Below are 23886 nucleotides of genomic sequence, written 5' to 3'. Positions count from 1 at the left end.
TGTACTGAACAACAAAAACATGAGTGGAATAAGACCAATAATTACCTATTACTAACCTGATGTGCACTGAATACTAGTTTTCTTTTGTGCCTACCAATGTTTTATTACATGTAAACTACAGTAGGGCCCCACTTATATGGCGGGTTAGGTTCCAGGCTGTCGCCAGAATGCAGACATCGCCAGAAGGTAGAACGCCATTTTTTCCATTTATAAATGCATATAAATGTCAGACAACAAGTTTACACTAAATTATATTTAGTAATAGAACTAGGCATTAAAAACACACAAAGTAAAATACATTCACAGTACATTCATTATTTATCTTAAAGTATTTGTAATCTTAATATAGGGAGAGAGGTGAGTAGTACTTATTTGTAGGATGTCAGGTGTAGGTAGCACTGGCTCCCCGTCTCATAATTAATATACGATATTTAAAACATCCACCCAGGGAGGTACTACCGTCCTGCCAAGTGAGTGTAAAACAGAAGCCTGTAATTGTTTTACATGATGGTAGGATTGCTGGTGTCTTTTGTCTGTCTCATAAACATGCAAGATTTCAGGTACGTCTTGCTACTTCTACCTGCACTTAGGTAACACTACACATACATGTACAAGCATATATATACACACCTCTCTGGGTTTTTTTATTTTCTTTCTAGTTCTTCTTCTTGTTTATTTCCTCTTACCTCCATGGGGAAGTGGAACAGAATTCTTCCTCCGTATGCCATGCATGTTGTAAGAGGCGACTAAAATGCCGGGAGCAAGGGGCTAGTAACCCCTTCTCCTGTATATATTACTAAATGTAAAAGGAGGAACTTTCGTTTTTCCTTTTGGGCCACCCTCCTCGGTGGGATACGGCCGGTGTGTTAAAGATTTAAAACATCCCAGAGAGTTAAAATACACATAGTACACTCACTATGTACCTTAAAATATGTGTAGTCTTAATATAGGAAGAGAGGTGAGTAGTATTTATTTGTAGGAAGTCAGTGTAGGTAGCTGGTAGTGTAGCCCACCTGGGCTACACCTACCAGCTACCTACACTGTGGCCCAGAGCCATATTATTAACATTGACATACCTTGTTCACTGAATTTAATCGTTTGTAACAACTACCTTTAGATGCCATCATAAACGAAAGGAGAAGTAATGAATAATTCATGCCGAAAATTGTAAACAAAAGCAGAGTGGGGGAGTGGCTGGGCCAAACGCAGATTCATACACGTTTTCTCTGATGGCTGAGCAGAGAAAACTTAATGTTGTCCCTCCACCTGGCTACCACACAGGTCCACAAGTATTATTATCAGAGCACATACAAAATGTGCAATAAATGCCAGACAACAAGTTTACACTAACTTATATTAAGTTAGCAATAGAAATAGGCATTAAAAGGTAAGATACACACAGAGTACACTTATTACTTACCTTAAAATATTAATATTAATGTGTGAGAGGTGAGTGGCAGGGTGTTTATTGAATAAAATCAGAATGGCACACCATCATCCTCTAACTTGGCACTTAAAGCAAGAGGCTTACAGCTCCTCTTTTTATAAATGAATGGTTCAGAGAACCGACACGTTGATAAATTAGACACATGTGCAACTCTTGGGTATCTTTACTGAGGAAACGTTTCGCCACACAGTGGCTTCATCAGTCCATACAAATCCATCTACAAACCTGTCAGACACTGCAACTTCTTGGGATCTTAATACTTAGGAATTCTTCGCTTGCCTAATTCTTGGGCACGACCTACTTCCACATTGAACAAATGTGACACCACCTCTCCTGCCTACGGTTTATAAGCTCCTTCTCCACACGTATGCCGTATTCTATTCAAGATTGATGGACTGACTGCATCGACTCAAGGTTGAGGGACTGATTACCTCATTCTCCTCCTGTTCTTCAAGATTCTCCTTTGTATGGACTGATGAAGCCACTGTGTGGCGAAACGTTTCCTCAATAAAGATACCCATGAGTTGCACACGTGTCTAATTTATCCTCTTTTTATCACAGCTAAGCTTAGACACCATCGTCAATGAGAGCCAACTAGTTAAAGAAAGAGTAAACGAGAGAGAGAGAACAAGATACAGAGTTCAGACAATGTAAGAACACAAACTGAACAGGTAGTGGACGATCACTTGGTCAGGCGAAATAAATGAGTATTAATATGTGTGCACTTTTAGTTCATAGTTCATAATTTGTAAGAGTTTGTAAAACTTTTACCTCAATATTTTTTTATTATAATAATAATTACCTCACAATACAAATACAGTGGACCCCCGCCTTACGATATAATTTCATTCCAGAAGTATGTTCAGGTGCCGTTACCGAATGAATTTGTTCCCATAAGGAATATTGTGAATTAGATTAGTCCGTTTCAGATCCCCAAAAATACACGTACAAAAGCACTTACAAAAATGCACTTACATAATTGGTCGCATTGGAAGCTGATCATAAGGCTGGGGTCCACTGTACTCTTACATTGTGTACAAGTTATACAAGTTAGTTCAGAATAAACAAACAGCAACACACCATTTTTAGAGTGAATGAAGATATTATTATTATTATTATTATTATTATAATAAAAAGCACTAAACCCACAAGGGTCATGAATTGCTATATATAGAGTGAAGGCATTCAAAAAGAATATTCTTCTACAGTTATTCCCCAGTTTGACTAGAGAAAATGTGATTCTTCTCACACTACCTACACAGCTGCTTTGTAAACAAATCTCATATTTACGTCAATTTTTATTCTGTGAATGTATGTATCATGTTTATATGCTATGTAACGGGCTTAATATATAATTTTGAGGAAAATATCATAGATGGATTAATGAAAATGCCTATATTAATGTAAAATAAGACATTTAATGTGCCCAAGAGTGATTATTATTACGTAGTATTGGCGTCATGAGTAGAGAGAGACTTAGCAATTTTAATGTGTACCTGCACACCAGCACAGTGTGTAAGTACAGGTACATAAGTATAATTATCAGAGTACATATGAAATACACAGTAACTTTAAAACACTTGAAATTTTGGAAAATTTCCTGACATAATAGATGTGGTCACGGAGAATGTAAACAAACCGGGTGGGGGCGCATCGTATTTGAAAGACCACTTGCCATATAGCAAATTTTGGTCATACGTAATTTGACATCGCCGTATTAGTGGAACGCCGTAAGGCGAAACACCATAAAGTAGGGCCCTACTGTACATTGTTTTGTATTTATGTTGGTAGAATTACCAACTATGTTAAGTAAAAGGACACAAGTGCAACTAATGTGACATTTTATTACAGCAACACTTCACTCTTCGCAAGTTTTGTCCAGCTGTTACAAACAGCTGGACAAAGCTCATTGAGAGCGAAATGTTGCCACAATAAAACGTCACATTAGTTGCATATGTGTCCTTTTACTTAACATGCATTATTTTTGTACTGCATAAAAGAAATTAAACAGTATTTGTATAAAGGAATAGAAGTATACATACTAATAATGCCACATCTTCATTAATTTTTCCTTTTAGCATGCTGGCAATTTCCCACTAAGGTAGGGTGACCCGAAAAATAAACACTTTCACCATCATTCACCCTATCGCTGTCTTGCCAAAGGTGCACATATATGATAGTTTAGATGTCACTCTAAACAGCAAATACCCCAAACCCCTCCTTTAGAGTGCAGGCATTGTACAGCTTACCTCCAGGATTCAAGTCAAGCTAACCAGTTTTCCTGAATCCCTTCACAAAATATTACCTTGCTCACACTCCAACAGCTCAAAAAGTCCCAAAAGTCATTCGTATCCATTCACTCCTATCTAACATGCTCTCACACACCTGTTGTATGTCTAAGCCCCATACACACACAACCTCCTTTACCCTCTCCCTCCATCCTTTCCTTAAAATATTTTCATCCTTAGTTTATAGCGAGTAGTGAATATATTTACTGTAGGAAGTCTGAATAAATGAAGAATGAGTATAATCGAAAACCACTGTACTAGTAAAATTCTGAAAAGCAAAGAGCTGTCAAGTGGGGCCTGCCTGTACAAGAGAGGAAGATGGACCCAAGAGCAGTAGAATGAGAGAAAGTTCAGACTCCCTCTGGCTCCCTTCATGCTCCTGTGTGACTGGTTAATAGTCCAAGTTGGACTGAAATATCATAAGTTTCAGTCTCCTATGTGTGGACTATTTGTATACTGAGTGGCACCATCCTGATATATAAGCATGTACATTTGTATACTGAGTGGCACACATCCTGATATATAAGCATGTACATTTGTATACTGACTGGCACCAATCCTGATATATAAGCACATACTTTTGTATACTGAGTGGCACACATCCTGATATATAAGCATGTACTTTTGTATACTGAGTGGCACCCATCCTGATATATAAGCACGTACATTTGTATACTGAGTGGCACCCATCCTGATATATAAGCACGTACATTTGTATACTGAGTGGCACCATCCTGATATATAAGCATGTACTTTTGTATACTGAGTGGCACCCATCCTGATATATAAGCACGTACATTTGTATACTGAGTGGCACCCATCCTGATATATAAGCACGTACTTTTGTATACTGAGTGGCACCCATCCTGATATATAAGCACGTACTTTTGTATACTGAGTGGCACACATCCTGATATATAAGCACGTACTTTTGTATACTGAGTGGCACACATCCTGATATATAAGCACGTACATTTGTATACTGACTGGCACCATCCTGATATATAAGCACGTACATTTGTATACTGAGTGGCACCCATCCTGATATATAAGCACGTACTTTTGTATACTGAGTGGCACCCATCCTGATATATAAGCACGTACTTTTGTATACTGAGTGGCACACATCCTGATATATAAGCACGTACTTTTGTATACTGAGTGGCACACATCCTGATATATAAGCACGTACATTTGTATACTGAGTGGCACCCATCCTGATATATAAGCACGTACATTTCACATTACTGTACATTTACACCAAATTTGGTTTCAAAATGTGAGCAGTTATGCAACTGAAAGATTTTATGTACCAGACTCTTGGAAGGATGAGTGAAGTACTGTTATTGAAGTCTTTTCTACCATAACCTGATTAATTTCTTCACAAATGACAGCTGATCTAAACTCAATTCAGAGAGATACAGTAGTCCCCCAAGTAACCACGGGTGACACATTCCAAGACATATCGCAGATGCCCAGAACTGTAGATAGTAGCAAACCCTACATACAAGTTATTTTTTGTTTACATATGGCCGGAGGCTTGTGTTGGGAGGTGAAGGATGTTGGGTGTTGGAGGGGTGTAGGGATGGAGGCTGGAGCAACGAGGTGATGTGATGGAAATATAAACACATGAAGTAGAATGTGATCCTTTATTGACAACATTTCGCCCACACAGTGGGCTTTATCAAGTCACAAACAATGTTTGTGACTTGATAAAGCCCACTGTGTGGGTAAAACATTGTCAATAAAGGATCACATTATACTGCATATGTGTTTACATTTCCATTGTGTCGGTATTTTATACCATTTATTTCCGAGGTGAGGTGATGGTGACCATGTGGGTGGCAGTGTTGGTGGTAGTATTGGTGACCAAGTGTGGGTGGTAGTGTGGATGATGGGTGACTAAGCAGGTGAGTGTGCAGCTGGTGCGAGCAGTAATTAGTGATTGGTAGCTACATGGCTAAGAGTGTAGATGGCATGTTAGGGTGTGTGGGCTGTGGCAACATAGGTAAGGTGTGGGTGCAGGGCCATGTGAGACTGAAGCTATGGGGGAGTGGTGTGGGTGAAAGGTGTGCTTGTCAGTGGCCTGGTGTGGGTAGTGAATGAATGATGGATGACTGGGTAGGTGACTGTGTAGATGGTGGTAATGAGCATGGTGGGTAACTAAGTGATTAGGTATATGTCAGGTAATGAGTGCAGTTGAGGTCATAGGGACAATGTGGCCATGAGGGAATGATGGTTGTGGGGGAATATTACATGTGTTAGCATGTGGCCATGGGGGGAATTGTATGGACAGATTGTGTGGGGGTAGGTTGTTGATTGGGATGGTGTGGGTGAAGGCATGTGGCTGTGGAGAGAGTTGTGTGGGTAGAGGTTACTGGTTGGAATTGTGTGTGAATGCATGTGGCTGTGGGGGAATTATTGAGCTAGGTGGTATGGATGGGAGATGTGGGCAGGGCAGGGGAGGTGCTGTTGCTGGGTGTACAGTGAGGTTATGGCTACAGGGAGGGGGGAGGGTGAATGAAAAGTTGGTGTGGGCAGAGGTGTGTGACTGAGGTGGCACTTTAGGAGTATCAATGTAGCACTAGGAATGGTATTAGATGCATATGAACAGAGCCCTGAGCCACACTACTGCCTCAGCTCTCCCTTGTGTGGGATAAGCTCCTCCCACTTTGTAACAATGGTGATTTTAATACATTAAGTAATCATTACAATAATAATTAATAATAAAAATCCTAGGTAGTAGGTTGGTAGACAGCAACTGCCCAGGGAGTTACTACCATCCTGCCAAGTGAGTGTAAAACGAAAGCCTGTAATTGTTTTACATGATGGTAGGATTGCTGGTGTCCATTTTTCTGTCTCATAAACATGCAAGATTTCAGGTACGTCTTGCTACTTCTTCTTACACTTAGGTCACACTACACATACATGTACAAGCATATATATACACACACCCCTCTGGGTCTTCTATTTTCCTTCTAGTTCTTGTTCTTGTTTATTTTCTCTTACCTCCATGGGGAAGTGGAACAGAATTCTTCCTCCGTAAGCCATGCGTGTTGTAAGAGGCGACTAAAATGCCGGGAGCAAGGGGCTAGTAACCCCTTCCCTTGTATAAATTACTAAATGTAAAAGGAGAAATTTTCCTTTTTCTTTTTGGGCCACCCTGCCTCGGTGGGATACGGCCGGTTTGTTGAAAAAAAAAAAGAGTAATTATAATAATAATAATAATAATAATTAATAATAAAAATCCTAGGTAGTAGGTTGGTAGACAGCAACCGCCCAGGGAGGTACTACCGTCCTGCCAAGTGAGTGTAAAACGGAAGCCTGTAATTGTTTTACATGATGGTAGGATTGCTGGTGTCTTTTTTTTTTTTGTCTCATACACATGCAAGATTTCAGGTATGTCTTGCTACTTCTACTTACACTTAGGTCACACTACACATACATGTACAAACATATTTACACACACCCCTCTGGGTTTTCTTCTATTTTCTTACTAGTTCTTGTTCTCGTTTATTTCCTCTTACCTCCATGGGGCAGTGGAACAGAATTCTTCCTCCGTAAGCCATGTGTGTTGTAAGAGGCGATTAAAATGCCAGGAGCGATGGGCTAGTAACCCCTTCTCCTGTATATATTACTAAATGTAAAAGGAGAAACTTTTGTTTTTCCTTTTGAGCCACCCTGCCTCGGTGGGATATGGGCAGTGTATTGAAAGAAAGAATAATAAAAATTGTATTATTACATATTATATAATTACTTGCTCATTATGATGATTATTATTATATTATAATTTTTGTTAAGAGATTAAGAGGTTAAGAGAGTGGTGAAGCAATGTAAAAAGAGAGCAAATGAGAGAGTGGGTGAGATGTTATCAACAAATTTTGTTGAAAATAAGAAAAAGTTTTGGAGTGAGATTAACAAGTTAAGGAAGCCTAGAGAACAAATGGATTTGTCAGTTAAAAATAGGAGAGGAGAGTTATTAAATGGAGAGTTAGAGGTATTGGGAAGATAGAGGGAATATTTTGAGGAATTGTTAAAAGTTGATGAAGTTAGGGAAGCTGTGATTTCATGTATAGGTCAAGGAGGAATAACATCTTGTAGGAGTGAGGAAGAGCCAGTTGTGAGTGTGGGGGAAGTTCGTGAGACAGTAGGTAAAATGAAAGGGGGTAAGGCAGCCGGGATTGATGGGATAAAGATAGAAATGTTAAAAGCAGGTGGGAATATAGTTTTGGAGTGGTTGGTGCAATTATTTAATGAATGTATGGAAGAAGGTAAGGTACCTAGGGATTGGCAGAGAGCATGCATAGTTCCTTTGTATAAAGGCAAAGGGGACAAAAGAGAGTGCAAAAATTATAGGGGGATAAGTCTGTTGAGTGTACCTGGTAAAGTGTATGGTAGAGTTATTATTGAAAGAATTAAGAGTAAGACAGAGGATAGGATAGCAGATGAACAAGGAGGCTTTAGGAAAGGTAGGGGGTGTGTGGACCAGGTGTTTACAGTGAAACATATAAGTAAACAGTATTTAGATAAGGCTAAAGAGGTCTTTGTGGCATTTATGGATTTGGAAAAGGCGTATGACAGGGTGGATAGGGGGGCAATGTGGCAGATGTTGCAGGTGTATGGTGTAGGAGGTAGGTTACTGAAAGCAGTGAAGAGTTTTTACGAGGATAGTGAGGCTCAAGTTAGAGTATGTAGGAAAGAGGGAAATTATTTCCCAGTAAAAGTAGGCCTTAGACAAGGATGTGTGATGTCACCGTGGTTGTTTAATATATTTATAGATGGGGTTGTAAGAGAAGTAAATGCGAGGGTCTTGGCAAGAGGCGTGGAGTTAAAAGATAAAGAATCACACATAAAGTGGGAGTTGTCACAGTTGCTCTTTGCTGATGACACCGTGCTCTTGGGAGATTCTGAAGAGAAGTTGCAGAGATTGGTGGATGAATTTGGTAGGGTGTGCAAAAGAAGAAAATTAAAAGTGAATACAGGAAAGAGTAAGGTTATGAGGATAACAAAAAGATTAGGTGATGAAAGATTAGATATCAGATTGGAGGGAGAGAGTATGGAGGAGGTGAATGTATTCAGATATTTTGGGAGTGGACGTGTCAGCAGATGGGTCTATGAAAGATGAGGTGAATCATAGAATTGATGAGGGGAAAAGGGTGAGTGGTGCACTTAGGAGTCTGTGGAGACAAAGAACTTTGTCCTTGGAGGCAAAGAGGGGAATGTATGAGAGTATAGTTTTACCAACGCTCTTATATGGGTGATGAATGTTGCAGCGAGGAGAAGGCTGGAGGCAGTGGAGATGTCATGTCTGAGGGCAATGTGTAGTGTGAATATAATGCAGAGAATTCGTAGTTTGGAAGTTAGGAGGAGGTGCGGGATTACCAAAACTGTTGTCCAGAGGGCTGAGGAAGGGTTGTTGAGGTGGTTCGGACATGTAGAGAGAATGGAGTGAAACAAAGTGACTTCAAGAGTGTATCAGTCTGTAGTGGAAGAAAGGCGGGGTAGGGGTCGGCCTAGGAAAGGTTGGAGGGAGGGGGTAAAGGAGGTTTTGTGTGCGAGGGGCTTGGACTTCCAGCAGGCATGCGTGAGCGTGTTTGATAGGAGTGAATGGAGACAAATGGTTTTTAATACTTGACGTGCTGTTGGAGTGTGAGCAAAGTAACACGTATGAAGGGGCTCAGGGAAACCGGCAGGTCGGACTTGAGTCCTGGAGATGGGAAATACAGTGCCTGCGCTCTGAAGGAGGGGTGTTAATGTTGCAGTTTAAAAACTATAGTGTAAAGCACCCTTCTGGCAAGACAGTGATGGAGTGAATGATGGTGAAAGTTTTTCTTTTTCGGGCCACCCTGCCTTGGTGGGATCGGCCAGTGTGATAATAAAAAAAAAAAAATTTTGTTAGAAGCTTAGTACAGAGATTTATACCAAAATGTTGCCAGATAGTTTAACTATTTTTAAGTAAGCTTAACTCATTTTCATATTTTTTTTTTTTAATATTTCTGATGGCTTTTGTACTAGCCCGAATGAGTGCAGCTACTCTCCAGACCCCTGATCGCTGATCTGAGAAGTGTCCACAGGGTCCAAGAATGAAAAACATGGAATTACACTTTTGTAAAATTAGCGATCTCGGCAATATTTATGCATCAGCGATTTCGCCCACTTTGAACCCTATTTTCAGCTAATTCCATTGAACCAGTCAACCAAACTCATGGGTATTTCACTAGTACAGTGGAACCTCTACTTGCGAGCGCATCCACATGCGAGTTTTTCCAAATATGAGCAGTCAATGGGTTGATTTTTTGCTTCTATACGCGAGCAAAATTTCCATAAGTGAACAGACCTCAAGGCAGGTTCCTCGATGCTGGTGACTGGCTCTTGCTCTTGATCTAGGGAATTGTATCTCATTTGCTTGTTGGACTATCTTATTGTAACTTGGGCAATGTATGATGGAAAGATGCTTCTTAACGTACACCAAAAATGAAAGAAATCTAACCATAAATAATGGAGTTCACTTCTCAGCAATTAGCCATCCCTTAGCGGTATTTTCGTATGGTTTTTATGGTTGTATTCTCGTTTATTTGGTCTCATTTGATAGAATGGAAGATATATTACAGAAATAGATATGATTTTGATTGCTTTAACGATGAAAAGTACCTTGAAATTGAGCTCAACGAGGGAGAAATGCTCATTTGCTTGACTATGGTGGTGATGGCGTCTGAGGTGACAACAACAATGGCTACTCCTACATCTTTACAGTTCCCTGCCCCTACAACAGCTCCTATTATGGCCTAACTGCTTATGCCATAACATGGCATAAGCTGCTAAAGATGTAAAAAGCTGACCAAACACGACTAATAGAGGACTGCCCGGCATACCAAACACCAGCCTGCTGCCAGACGACATCTCAGCCAAGCAACAGTTATCACTACAATAACTCCATAACAACTCCACTAGTAAAGTAAAAGGACACAGGTGCAACTAATGTGACATTTTATTGTGGCAATGTTTCGCTCTCCAGGAGCTTTGTCAAGCTGTTACAAACAGTACATGGACACAGAGGGTATATATAGGCTCAGAGTGAGGTGCAATACTAGTGGTAGTAGTAGCAGTAGTAGTAGTAATACAATAGGGTAGAGTAATTAACTCATACATGAGTAAAAGGATATAAAAGCTATTACTTGGGTAACATAAAAATAGGTTAGACAAATATAGACTGGATAGAGAAGGCCTGTTTCAGTGTTCACTCTCTGTAATGTGCTTTGTGTAGTATTAACAGGAGAGACTATGTGATGGCAGGGTTTACTGTTTTCAGGAGGATTCTTGCTAAGACTTCAGAGATGGTGAAGCTGCCTTAGTTTTATTTAATTGTATTCGAAACAGCGATTAGTGCTGACTCGAGGCACTTGCGTCTGTGGAAATTAGAAACTAATTTCCGCTTGCATCTGCGGAAATTAGAAACTAATTTCCGCAGACGCAAGTGCCTTGAGTCAGCACTAATCGCTGTTTCAAATACAATTAAACAAAACTAAGGCAGCTTCACCATCTCTGAAGTCTTAGCAAGAATCTTCCTGAAAACAGTAAACCCTGCCATCACATAGTCTCTCCTATTAATACTACACAAAGCACATTACAGAGAGTGAACACTAAAACAGGCCTTCTCTATCCAGTCTATATTTGTCTAACCTATTTTTATGTTACCCAAGTAATAGCTTCCATATCCTTTTACTCATGTATGAGTTAATTGCTCTACCCTATTGTATTACTACTACTACTACAACTTATGTCACTACTACTACTACTACCACTAGTATTGCACCTCACTCTGAGCCTATATATACCCTCTGTGTCCATGTACTGTTTGTAACGGCTTGACAAAGCTCCTGGAGAGCGAAACGTTGCCACAATGAAATGTCACATTAGTTGCACTTGTGTCCTTTTACTTTACATATTGTCGGTAATTCTACCAACATTATTACAACTCCACTAGTGTTCTCATGGGATACAAGAATAGAAAAAGCAACACCAAAAAAGACATGAAACCTCCTAGAAAACTGTTACCCATAATGTCTGCCCTGAAGGATGCCAGCGATTCTTCCATCCCCTCACTCCCCTCAGACCAACACAACAACAACAATGGCGGACGACTCCAAAACCTTCTCCGGATTCTCTCAACACTCATCCTCATCCATGATTCGCGCCCAAGCTGACTTGTCTACAACTACGGATAACACCCGAGATCTCTTCACCGCAAACGGCAACAAAGATTACAACTCGTCAACACCCAAAGGTATAGCCCAGGAATTCAGTCCTCAACAACGACCCGACTCCGTTGATAAAATTCTACAGGAAAGTAGTATGCTAAGACGACAAAACGAAACCTATGAAAAACTCATTATGGACCTTGAGTGCTTACTACATACCCAAAACACGAGAATTAACCCTTTGGGGGTTTCGGCCATACTAGTACAGCTTACGCCCCAGGGTTTTTGACGTACAAGTATGCCTAAATTCTAGCGCCCTCAAATCTAGTGAGAGAAAGCTGGTAGGCCTACATATGAAAGAATGGGTCAATGTGGTCAGTGTGCGCGGTATAAAAAAAATCCTGCAGCACACAGTGTAATGAGAAAAAAAAAACTTTGACCGTGTTTTTGGAATAAAACAGCAACTTTGCACTTTATTTTCGTATGGTATTTATTGGTGTATTCTAGTTTTCTTGGTCTCATTTTATAGAATGGAAGACATATTACAGAAGTTGAGATCATTTTGACTGGTTTTACAATTAAATGTACCTTGAAATTGAGCTCAAAGTAGCAGAAATGTTCGATTATTACCAAAGTTCAAAAGTAAACAAATCATGCCAAGCATCCAATACACGTCAACTGGTGAGTCTAATATTCTTTCACAAGTGCACTGATATTATTTATACCATTTCTACACTAATGCAGTAGTCTGCATAACAGTAAATCTTCTATTTTTTGTAAGAATAAAAATTCAAAGTGGAAGGCCAAAGAAATATAAGAGGGGCGTGGGGATGTGACTAACGAACAGAGAACTTGTTATTTTAGTGCCAGGAATGTCTTTCTTGTTTATTCTGGACCCTATTTGGAAATTGGCATCTTTTGAAATTTGTGTGAAATTGGCAAAATTGCTAAATTCTGACCACTTTATTGGATAGTTGAAATCAGAAAATGGGTGGTTTCTTGTACTCATTCGATAGAAAAAATAGAGTTATGTGTGCTCAAATTGTTAATAAATAAATAAATAAATAAAAATAAATAGTTATGATTTTTGTCGACTAGTACATTGGAAATGGCCGAAAATAGGGCTCAAATTGGGAAAATCGCCGATGCGTAAACATCGTCGAGACCGTTAACTTTGCGAGAGCATAATTCCATAAGTTTTCCATCAAATTTCATACTTTTGGTGTCATTATGATCGGGAAAAGATTCTCTATCTTTAAATAAGGAATAATAATTTTTTTTTTTTTAAATTTTGGCGACCCTGAAAACAAGTCTCTGAGAGGGCCTGACGACCCCCAAAGGGTTAAAGACCTTGAATATCATCTTATGACACAAAACTCAAGGATTAGTGAACTAGAAAACAAACTGACATCATTAATAAACTCGTCTAAAGAACAAGCAAACCTACATTCAACTATAGACACACATACCAAACAAATAAATTCTCTCACCACCAAGCTGTCAGAAGCTACACAAGACTGGAAGTTAAACATGGAATCCCAGTGGAATACTTCCAGTATCAAAGGGATATGATTGAACAAGACAAACTCCTAGACTCTGTCATTTTAACCAGCTCTACCTTACCACCAGATACAAACAATGAGAATTGCACCATCAAAGCACTCCAACTAATAAATGATGAGATAAAAGTTAACATTAAAACCAGTGATATCAAGGAGTCCCGACTGCTAGGCAAGCCAGGTCAACAACAAAGTGTTAGGTTAAAATTCAATACCATTGATGTAAAAATTTATCTAATAAGTTCCTCCGTCAAGAAACGGAGTAATGTGTATATAAACGAGTGCCTAACTAAAAACGTCAGAACTTATTACAGTGGACCCCCGGTATACGATATTAATCCGTTCCTGAGAGCTCATCGTATGCCAAAATTATTGGAAGGCGAATTAATTTTCCCCATAAGAAATAATGTAAATCAAATTAATCCGTCCAAGACACCCAAAAGTACTATGAAAAAAAAAGTTTTACCACATGAAATATTAAGTTTAATGCACACAAACTGAAGAAGACATGCACAGTTAGTAGTACTCTACTAACAATAGAATACATGACACTTACCTTTAATGAAGATCTGGTGATGATTGATGGGATAGGAGGAGGGGAGAGTGTCGAAGTTGTTATTGTTTAGAAGGGGAATCCCCTTCCATTAGGACTTGAGGTAGCAAGTCCTTTTCTGGGGTTACTTCCCATTTTCTTTTAATGCCACTAGGACCAGCTTGAGAGTCACTAGACCTCTGTCGCACAACAAATCTGTCCATAGAGGTCTGTACCTCCTGTTCCTTTAAGATTTGTCTAAAATGGGCCACAACACTGTCATTGTAATAGTCACCAGCACAGCTTGCAATAGCTGTGTTAGGGTGATTTCCATCCATAAAGGTTTGCAGTTCAACCCACTTTGCACACATTTCCTTAATTTTTGAAGTAGGCACAATGGATTCCACAACTGGCATAGGCTTCTCAGGGTTAGCCCCAAACCCTTCAAAATCTTTCGTAATTTCCATACTAATTCTCACCCTTTTTACCACAGGGTTGGCACTAGAAGCTTTCTTGGGGCCCATGGTGACTTATTTTGCAGAAACAAGCACCAAAAACACTATGATAATATGGAATGTACCGAATGTATGCTTAGATGTGAGCACACTGGCTGCCTTGTAAACAGTGGCACGCACGGGGCAGTTCAGGCCACACGTGGATGCATCCCGGACGAATCGTGTGTGGCGGGTTTTTTAACAAGTGGCGAGGCAAAATTTTTGCGTTAAAATGTATCGTATACCGGATTTAACATACAGTGGTCCCTCAATAATCGACCGGCCTGAAAGTCGACCATTTCGGAAATCAACCGTTTTTTTCGACAAAATATTGACTCGGAAATTGACAGAAATTCGTTTATCGACCCGTCTCGACCCGTCGTCCCAGACGCGTATGCACGAGGTAAACGGGCCTCGACCCGCCTCAGCCTTCCTTCCCAGCTAGTGTGCCATTGTTTACCAGTTAGCGGCGGTCCTCTCACGTGCTCCAGTGAAATATTTCATATTTCATTTATTTTAGTGCTTGCAAGTTATTTAAGTGCTAAATAAGCTACCATGGCTCCAAAGAAAGCTCCTAGTGCCAAACCTTTGGTAAAGAAGGTGAGAAATACCATTGAATTTAAGAAAAACATCATTGAACAATATGATAGTGGCGTACGTGTTGGCAAACTGGCGAGGATGTATAACAAAAATCATTCAACCATATCTTCCATCATAGCCATGAGAAAGGAAATCAAGGACGCTGTTGTTGCAAAGGGGGTAAATATGCTGACAAAAATGAGATCACCAGTACTGGAAGAGGTTGAGAAGTTATTATTGGTGTGGATAAATGAGAAACAATTAGCAGGAGACAGTCTTATGACCTCGATTATTTGTGAAAAGGCTAGGCAGTTGCATGAAGATTTTGTAAATAAATTGCCTGCAAATAGTGGTGAAGTGAGTGATTTTAAGGCCAGCAAAGGCTGGTTTGAGAGATTTAAGAAGCGTACTGGCATACACAGTGTGGTAAGGCATGGTGAGGCTGCCAGTTCGGACCACAAGGCGGCTGAAAAATATGTGCATGAATTCCAGGAGTACATAGAGGCTGAAGGACTGAAACCTGAACAAGTGTTCAATTGTGACGAAACAGGCCTCTTCTGGAAGAAAATGCCAAAGAGGACCTTCATTACACAAGAGGAAAAGTCAATGCCAGGACACAAGCCTATGAAAGACAGGCTGACGCTAATGTTCTGTGCTAATGCTAGTGGGGATTTCAAAGTGAAGCCGTTACTAGTGTACCATTCTGAAAATCCCAGAGCATTTAAGAAAAATAATGTTATGAAGAGTAAATTGTGTGTGTTTTGGAAATCTAATAATAAGGCATGGGTCACGAGGGAAATTTTTGTAGAGTGGTTCAACGAAGTGTTTGGCCCTAGTGTGAAGAATTACCTCCTGGAGAAGAAATTGGATCTCAAGTGCCTGCTAGTAATGGACAATGCACCTGCTCATCCACCAAACTTGGATGACCTAATTCTGAAGGAGTTTGGGTTCATCTCAGTAAAGTTCTTGCCCCCGAATACCACTCCTCTCCTCCAACCCATGGACCAGCAGGTCATTGCAAACTTTAAAAAACTGTACACCAAAGCAATGTTTGAAAGGTGCTTCAATGTGACCTCAGACACTCACTTGACCCTACGAGATTTTTGGAAAGAACATTTCAGTATTTTCCATTGTGTAAGCCTTATAGGTAAGGCTTGGGAGGGAGTGTCTACCAGGACTTTGAACTCTGCTTGGAGAAAATTGTGGCCAGATTGTGTCGACAAGAGGGATTTGGAAGGGTTTGGGGCTGACCCTGATGAGCCTATGTCAGTTTTGAACTCTATTGTGGCACTGGGGAGTTCCATGGGGTTGGATGTGAGTTTGGAGGATGTGGAAGAGTTGGTGGAGGACCACAACGAAGAGCTAACCACTGAGGAGCTGCAAGAGCTTCAGCAGGAAGAGCAACAGATCGCAGCTCAGAATCTTGCTGCAGAGGAGGAGGAAGAGAGATGGAAGAAGGTGCCTTCTTCAGAAATTAAGGAGATTTTTACTATGTGGGGTAAGATGGAAAGATTTATGGAGAAACATCACCCAGAGAAGGATGTTGCAAGCCATATCGGCAACTTGTACAGTGACAGAGTCTTGGCCCATTTTAGGGAAGTTTTAAAGAGACGCCAGAAACAGAGCTCTCTGCACAGTTATTTTGCGAGACAGGACTCCAGTGACTCTCAAGCTGGTCCTAGTGGCATTAAGAAACAGAGAAAAGAAGCAACCCCAGAAAAGCAAATGGTACCTGAGGTGTTGCTGGAAGGGGATTCCCCTTCCAAACTATAAACAATCCACTCTCTCCTCCTCCTCCAGTCTCCCATACACTAAGAAGAATCTCCAATAAAGGTAAGTGTTATGCTGTTAATGTTTCATTCATCATTTCCCATTGTATTGTTTATGTACTACATGAATATTTCATGTAAAAATTTTTTTTGTTTTAATACTTCTGGGTGTCAGGAACGGATTAATTGAGTTTACATTATTTCTTATGGGGAAAATTGATTCATAAATCGACCATTTCGATAATCGACCGGCTTCCAGGAACGGATTACCGTCGATAATCGAGGGACCACTGTATACCGATGCCATCGTATGCCGGGGGTCCACTGTATGCAGACTTTGAAAACTTAAGCATGATAATGCATCAATAAAACAGTGCTGTACTCATGATGGCATTATCGTGGTAAAATTATCAGACACGGGTCGTAGGTTTGAAATAACAAATGATCAAGAACTAGCATGTTTCCTCTCATTCACTGGTTTGACCGAACCTTGTTAAGACATATCTCAACACATTATCAACCATGTTCAGTGCTGTAGTTTAGTAGAATTTACCCTTATTCTAATCCATATTTTTATGACTGTTAGTGAATAGCAGTAATTAATTCCCAGCTACTTAAGACACCTAAGGTGCTATTCAAGGTGCTAATCCAGGTACTTAAGTGTTTTATTCTCTGTCTTATTTTATACCTGAAACCATTACTTTGAAATAATCAAAGTGCTAAAGTGTTTTATTTTAATTTTCGGTAGCTCCATTATTTTTTTTTTTTAGATTTAAATTAACTATTGTATTGATCCTGATATCAACCTCTTATTGAACAGCACACATAGTCCAAACAGTAATTGCCATTACTACACTGCTAGTCAGGCTAATACCCTTCTCAGTGTCAGCAAGAACATTACAATCTTCAACTACAATGTTAGATCATTGAGTAAACACTATGATGACCTCATTGCACTACTTAAGTCTCTAAATGCTACTATAACTTTCATTATGCTTACTGAAACCTGGCTCAGACAAGATCTGACAGACATATTTACCATACCTGGTTACACAGCCATACATAACTGTAGACCCGACCAATCAGGAGGAGGCACTGCCATCTATAACTCTGATGAACTAGAATGTGTGAAATCAACTAATGTATGGGACGAAAACGGTGAATATATAATAGCTAAATTCACATCAAGAACACTTAAGAAACCTATAGCAGTTGGTGCAGTCTACAGACTACCATACTCAAACACTTACACTTTTAGCAATAACCTTAGAAACATGATAATTGAGTCAGAGTTGAAGAAACCCCATCTGATACTAGCAGGAGATTTCAACATCAACCTTATCCAAGAAACCGACCCTCCAGCAGTTGATTTCACAAATGCTACGAACAACAGCTTATTGCTACCCACTATAACAAAGCCAACAAGAATCTCTGACAGGTAAAAAAACAGTGCTGTTAAAATTCCAAACTAGCTTACAAAGAAACAACCTACTAAAAACATCTATTTCTATGAAAACTGATGTTTACGTCAATGAGTGCCTTACCAAAACGAGACAAAACCTTTATCGGCTAAGAAAATTGCGCTATGCCCAAAAAATCCACCAGTGCTTTGTGAGGGATGGAAAAATAGCAGTTAGGAAATAGCCCACTGGGAAGAGATACTTCATCTCCACAGAACATGACCTTAAAACATTCCTAAGTGAGGCTGGACTAACAGAATCAGAGTAAAGTGCAGATAATACCCATAGTCCACCGTTAGTGTTATATTGTCATAAATTTGTGCCCCCCTAAAATTCTAATACTCCAACTACTTTTAATTGTCATTGTTGTATTCAACGACCATTCTACCTCATAGTCTTAATTGTATTTAATATCTACAGAATCTATCTCCTTTTTTACAACTTACCACATCACTGTTCCATCTTATTTTTTTATAAACTAACCATAACTTGTCTTCAATAATTCTACCTCACTTTAAAAAATACTCAATTGCCCAATTTTATTCTAAATCCCTATTATTGCCCAATTTTACTTTAAACTATATTGATCAAACTTATTGTAAACTTCTTTTATTGACCATTTTTATTCCATACTTTTTTAACCTAGTATTTTCAACTACAACTTTTATATCATCCTGTCTACCATCTTACTAGCATATTATAACCAAGTCATTGCCATTTTTATTTTTATCATTTTTTTTTATTATTATTTTGCTACCTTAATTTGTGTATTTTATCCTGTCAATTTAAATCTAATTATGTCTAATTCTTGTAAACAACTTATATAAGACCTTAGTGCAATTACAATTGAGAGTCTTGTTCCTTCATTATATTATTAGATTAATCACAGTTTTACTCTAGCTCATTCTAGCTCAATACATAGTCAATACCAAATTCACTATACTAGACCATAGTGCAATTATTAGTGAGAGACTGGTGCTATTTGTAATTTGTATTTTTATACTATTAGACTAAACCTAGTTGTACTATAGCTCTTTCTAGCTCAATACATAGTCAATACCAAATTCACTATATTAGACCATAGTGCAATTACTAGTGAGAGACTGGTGCTATTTTTAATTTGTATTTTTATATTATTAGATTAAATTCAGTTGTACCATAGCTCATTCTACCTCAAGACATAGTCAATACCAAATTCACTATATTAGACCACAGTGCAATTACTAGTGAGAGACTAGTGCTATTTTTAATTTGTACTTTTATATTATTAGATTACACCTATTGTACTTTAGCTCACTCTAGCTCAAAACATAGACTCCACAAAAGTCATTATTAGACCTTAGTGCAATTACAAGTGAGAGTCTTGTTTTATTTTTAATTTGTATTTTTATATTACTAGTTTATACCTAGTTGTACTTTAGTTCACTCCAGCACAACACATAGACAACATCAACTTCATTATGTGTAGTAGTGACTATACCCTACATGACCAAAATACTCTAGCTATATACTTGTCCAAACTTCCTACCACTACAGATATCAGTAGTAGAACTCAACACACAACTCAGGATATAAATAACCATAATTTAAACCTAGAAGATGATTGATCACGTTGACCCTGATCTAAACCTCCATAATCTGACACCCAATCAAAACCTATTGGAAAGTAACTGCCTTTATTACACAGCATCACAAGCCACCACCATCCTAAACAATGCTAAAAGTCTATCAGTACTTAACTACAACATCAGGTCCTTAAGCAAACACTATGATGACCTCCTAGCACTCCTTGAATCACTAAAGACACCCTTCTCCTGCATTATTCTTACTGAGACCTGGCTTAAGCAGGACACAATAGATATCTACCCTCTACCAGGATACACAGCAATTCACAACTGCAGAACAAACCAAGTTGGGGGTGGTATTGCAATCTATTACTCTAACCAATTATCTTGTCTTAGCACCACTTGCTTTAGTGATGAATATGGGGAATACATTTTTGCTAATTTTACTGTAAAAAACCTTAAGACGCCTATAACAATCGGTGCCATTTACCGGATACCTCACACAAACATCCCAAATTTCAGTGAGAAATTAAAGTCACTAATAACAAACAGACAAATGAATAAGCACCACCTTCTCTTAGCTGGAGACTTCAACATCAACCTTGGCTTACTAGATGATCAGCCTGTAACTGATTTCATCAACAATATGAACAACACACTTCTCATACCAACAATAACTAAACCAACCAGGCTCACTGAGACAAGTGCAACCATAATAGACCACATATGGACCAATATACTAGCCCCCCTTAAATCAGGGATAATCACAGATAGCACTACAGACCACTACCCTACCTTCCTCCTGAGAAACATTAGTAAACCACCACTTGAATACAACAAAGTCTCATTTAGACTCCATGACGAGGCCTCAGTAAGGAAGTTCACAGCTGACTTAGAGACTGTTGATTGGCCTACAGAATTCTCCAAGGCCAATGGTATTGATGACTGGACAGACATTTTTCTTAACAAATTACTTAGACTATACAACAAACATTGTCCTATAAAAACAAAACAGATCACAAACAAACAGCTTGGTTGCCCATGGCTAACCAGCACCATTCTGAAATCCATTGACAAGAAACACCAATATGAAAAGCAATATAGACAGGGCTTAATACACAAAGATACTCAAACACTATTCATCAGCTCTCACCAAAGTGATAAAAAAAGCCAAACAACTATACTACTCCAGTAGATTCACAGACACTAGAGGAGATATAAAAAAGACCTGGAAAACACTCTCTCAGATTCTAGGGACCCACAAACTGAGAAAAACCAAGAATATTGTCCTAACTAAACCTAATGAAACACCACTACATCCCATTGACACAGCTAACAAGATAAATGACTTCTTCTCAAACATAGGATCTAATCTCGCCAGTAAAATCCCACATACCAATGCCCATGCCGGGGACTACCTAGATGGAAATTTCCCTAATTCCTTCTATCTTGCACCAACTGAGCCCACGGAAGTCATTGAGATCATAAAGTCACTTAAAAATAACTCGGGGAATCTGTCTCATGTCCCACCATTACTGTACAAGCGAGCGGCCCATGTCCTTTCGCATGCTATTTCATTACTTTTTAACAAGTCAATAGAGACTAGCACCTTCCCGAAACTACTCAAGATGGCAAGGGTTACACCAATACATAAAGGTGGTGACCCTACAGACTTAAACAACTATAGGCCAATATCTAACTTACCATTGCTATCCAAAATCTTTGAGAAACTCGTGCACAGGAGACTGTATTCATTTATAACGGCTCAAAACATACTCAACCCCTGCCAGTTTGGATTCAGGAAAAATAAAAGCACTAATGATGCAATCATAAAAATGCTAGATCTGCTTTACACAGCATTGGAAAATAAGGAATATCCACTAGGAATTTTTATTGACCTAAGAAAAGCTTTTGACACAGTAGACCACGACATCCTACTCCACAAACTTGATCACTACGGTATAAGAGGCCATGCGCTTGCTTATTTCAAATCTTACATTACTAATAGGTATCAGTACGTCACCATTAAAGACACAGCATCAGCAACACGGCCACTTGATACTGGAGTTCCTTGGTCCCCTGCTCTTCCTCATATACATCAATGACCTTCCAAACGTATCCCAACACCTGAAACCCATTTTCTTTGCTGATGACACGACTTATGTCATCTCTCACCCTAATCTTGCCACCCTCAACACCATTGTGAATGAGGAGCTGATTAAAATATAGACTTGGATGACAGCCAATAAACTTGCACTTAACACTGACAAAACCTACTATATTATGTTTGGTAGCAGAGCAGGAGATGCACAAATTAACATTAAGATTGACAACACTCTAATTACCAGAAATAATGGGGGAAAATTCTTAGGCTTATACCTTGACAACAACCTGAATTTCAGCACCCATATCCAGCATATAGCCAAAAAAGTATCCAAAACGGTTGGGATCCTCTCCAAGATACGATACTACGTGCCGCAAAATGCCCTTCTCACACTATACCACTCACTTATTTATCCATACCTCACCTATGCTATTTGTGCTTGGGGATCAACTGCAGCAACACACCTAAAGCCAATAATAACCCAACAAAAAGCTGCAGTAAGAATAATCACTAAATCCCATCCCTGGCAACACACCCCCCCACTCTTCATAGATCTAAACTTACTCCCAGTTCAGTACATCCACACTTACTACTGTGCAATCTACATCTACAGGGCCTTAAACTCTAATATCAACCTTGACCTAAAACGCTTTCTTGATAGTTGTGACAGAACCCACAGGCATAACACCAGACACAAACATCTCTACGACATTCCCCGTGTCCGACTAAACCTTTACAATAATTCAATGTATGTCAAAGGCCCTAAAATCTGGAATACCCTACCTGAGAACTCTAGAACTGCAGACACATTCATCACCTTCAAAACAACCATTAGAAAACATCTTATCTCCCTGATACACCCCGTCAACTAACTACACGAATACCACCTGGTGGTTCACACTTACACTCACTCACTCATTTGACCATAAACAGAAATATTAATCTCAGTCTTAAAATAATGAATCCTGTGATACTCCAATACTGAAACTATGTACTGTGCCAAAACAAAAGCATTCATATTGCTAAACTCACAAACTAGTATTTAGTCACTTAGCCATAATACCAACTTACCTCATAATTTGTAATATTTTACAATTAAGAATAAAACTAAGTATGCCTGAAATGCCTAGCCATGCTAAGCATTCTAGTGGTACACTCTGTAATCACAATTTTACTACATGTAAACCAAACAATAACCGAATTTCTGTAAACTCAGCATTGTAATCCTTATAGAGAATAAACTTTGAATTGAATTGAACACTAATGCCTCGTTACTCGACCATATCTGGACCAACATAATATCCCCACTACAAGCAGGTATAATCACAGTTAACACCACAGACAACTATCCTACCTTTCTCATAACCATCTTATCTAAACTGCCTCAAGAAACAAGAAAGATCTCATTTCGCCTGCATGACGAGACATCGATAAACAACCCAAAACTAGCTCTAGGTACCATTGATTGGCAGAGAGAGCTAAATGACAGTAATAATATCGATAAAGATATAAAAAATTTTTTACATAAAACCCTAAACCTCTACAACAAACATTGCCCAGTCAAAATGAAACAGATCACAGAAAAGAGGCTAAACAGCCCATGGCTAACTAGAAGTATCCTCAAATCTATTAATAAAAAACACAAAATTGAAAAGCAGTTCAGATTAGGCTTAATTACTAAAGAATTTACTAAGAGATACACATCAATACTAACAAAACTAATGCATAAATCAAAGCAAATGTATTATGAAAATAGATTTAGTGAAATGAAAGGTGACATGAAAAGTACTGCCAAACCTTCTCCAAAATTTTGGGCTCAAGAAAACCGACTGGAAATAGAGAGATAGACTTAACTAAACCAGATGAACCTCACATGCAACCTATAAACACA

At 39.0% G+C, this 23886-nt stretch overlaps 1 protein-coding gene across 2 annotated transcripts in view; it reads right to left on the bottom strand.

Moving 5' to 3' along the window:
• The window catches only part of Pink1 (PTEN-induced putative kinase 1), a 263559-nt gene that overhangs the window by 123196 nt on the left and 116477 nt on the right, over window positions 1-23886 (bottom strand). The window lies entirely within an intron of this gene.

This window comes from Cherax quadricarinatus, chromosome 60 (genome assembly GCF_038502225.1).
Source record: "Cherax quadricarinatus isolate ZL_2023a chromosome 60, ASM3850222v1, whole genome shotgun sequence".
Classification (NCBI taxonomy): Eukaryota; Metazoa; Arthropoda; class Malacostraca; order Decapoda; family Parastacidae; genus Cherax; species Cherax quadricarinatus.
The sequence above is the reverse complement of the archived record's forward strand: the minus strand, read 5'-3'. Positions and strand labels throughout refer to the sequence as shown.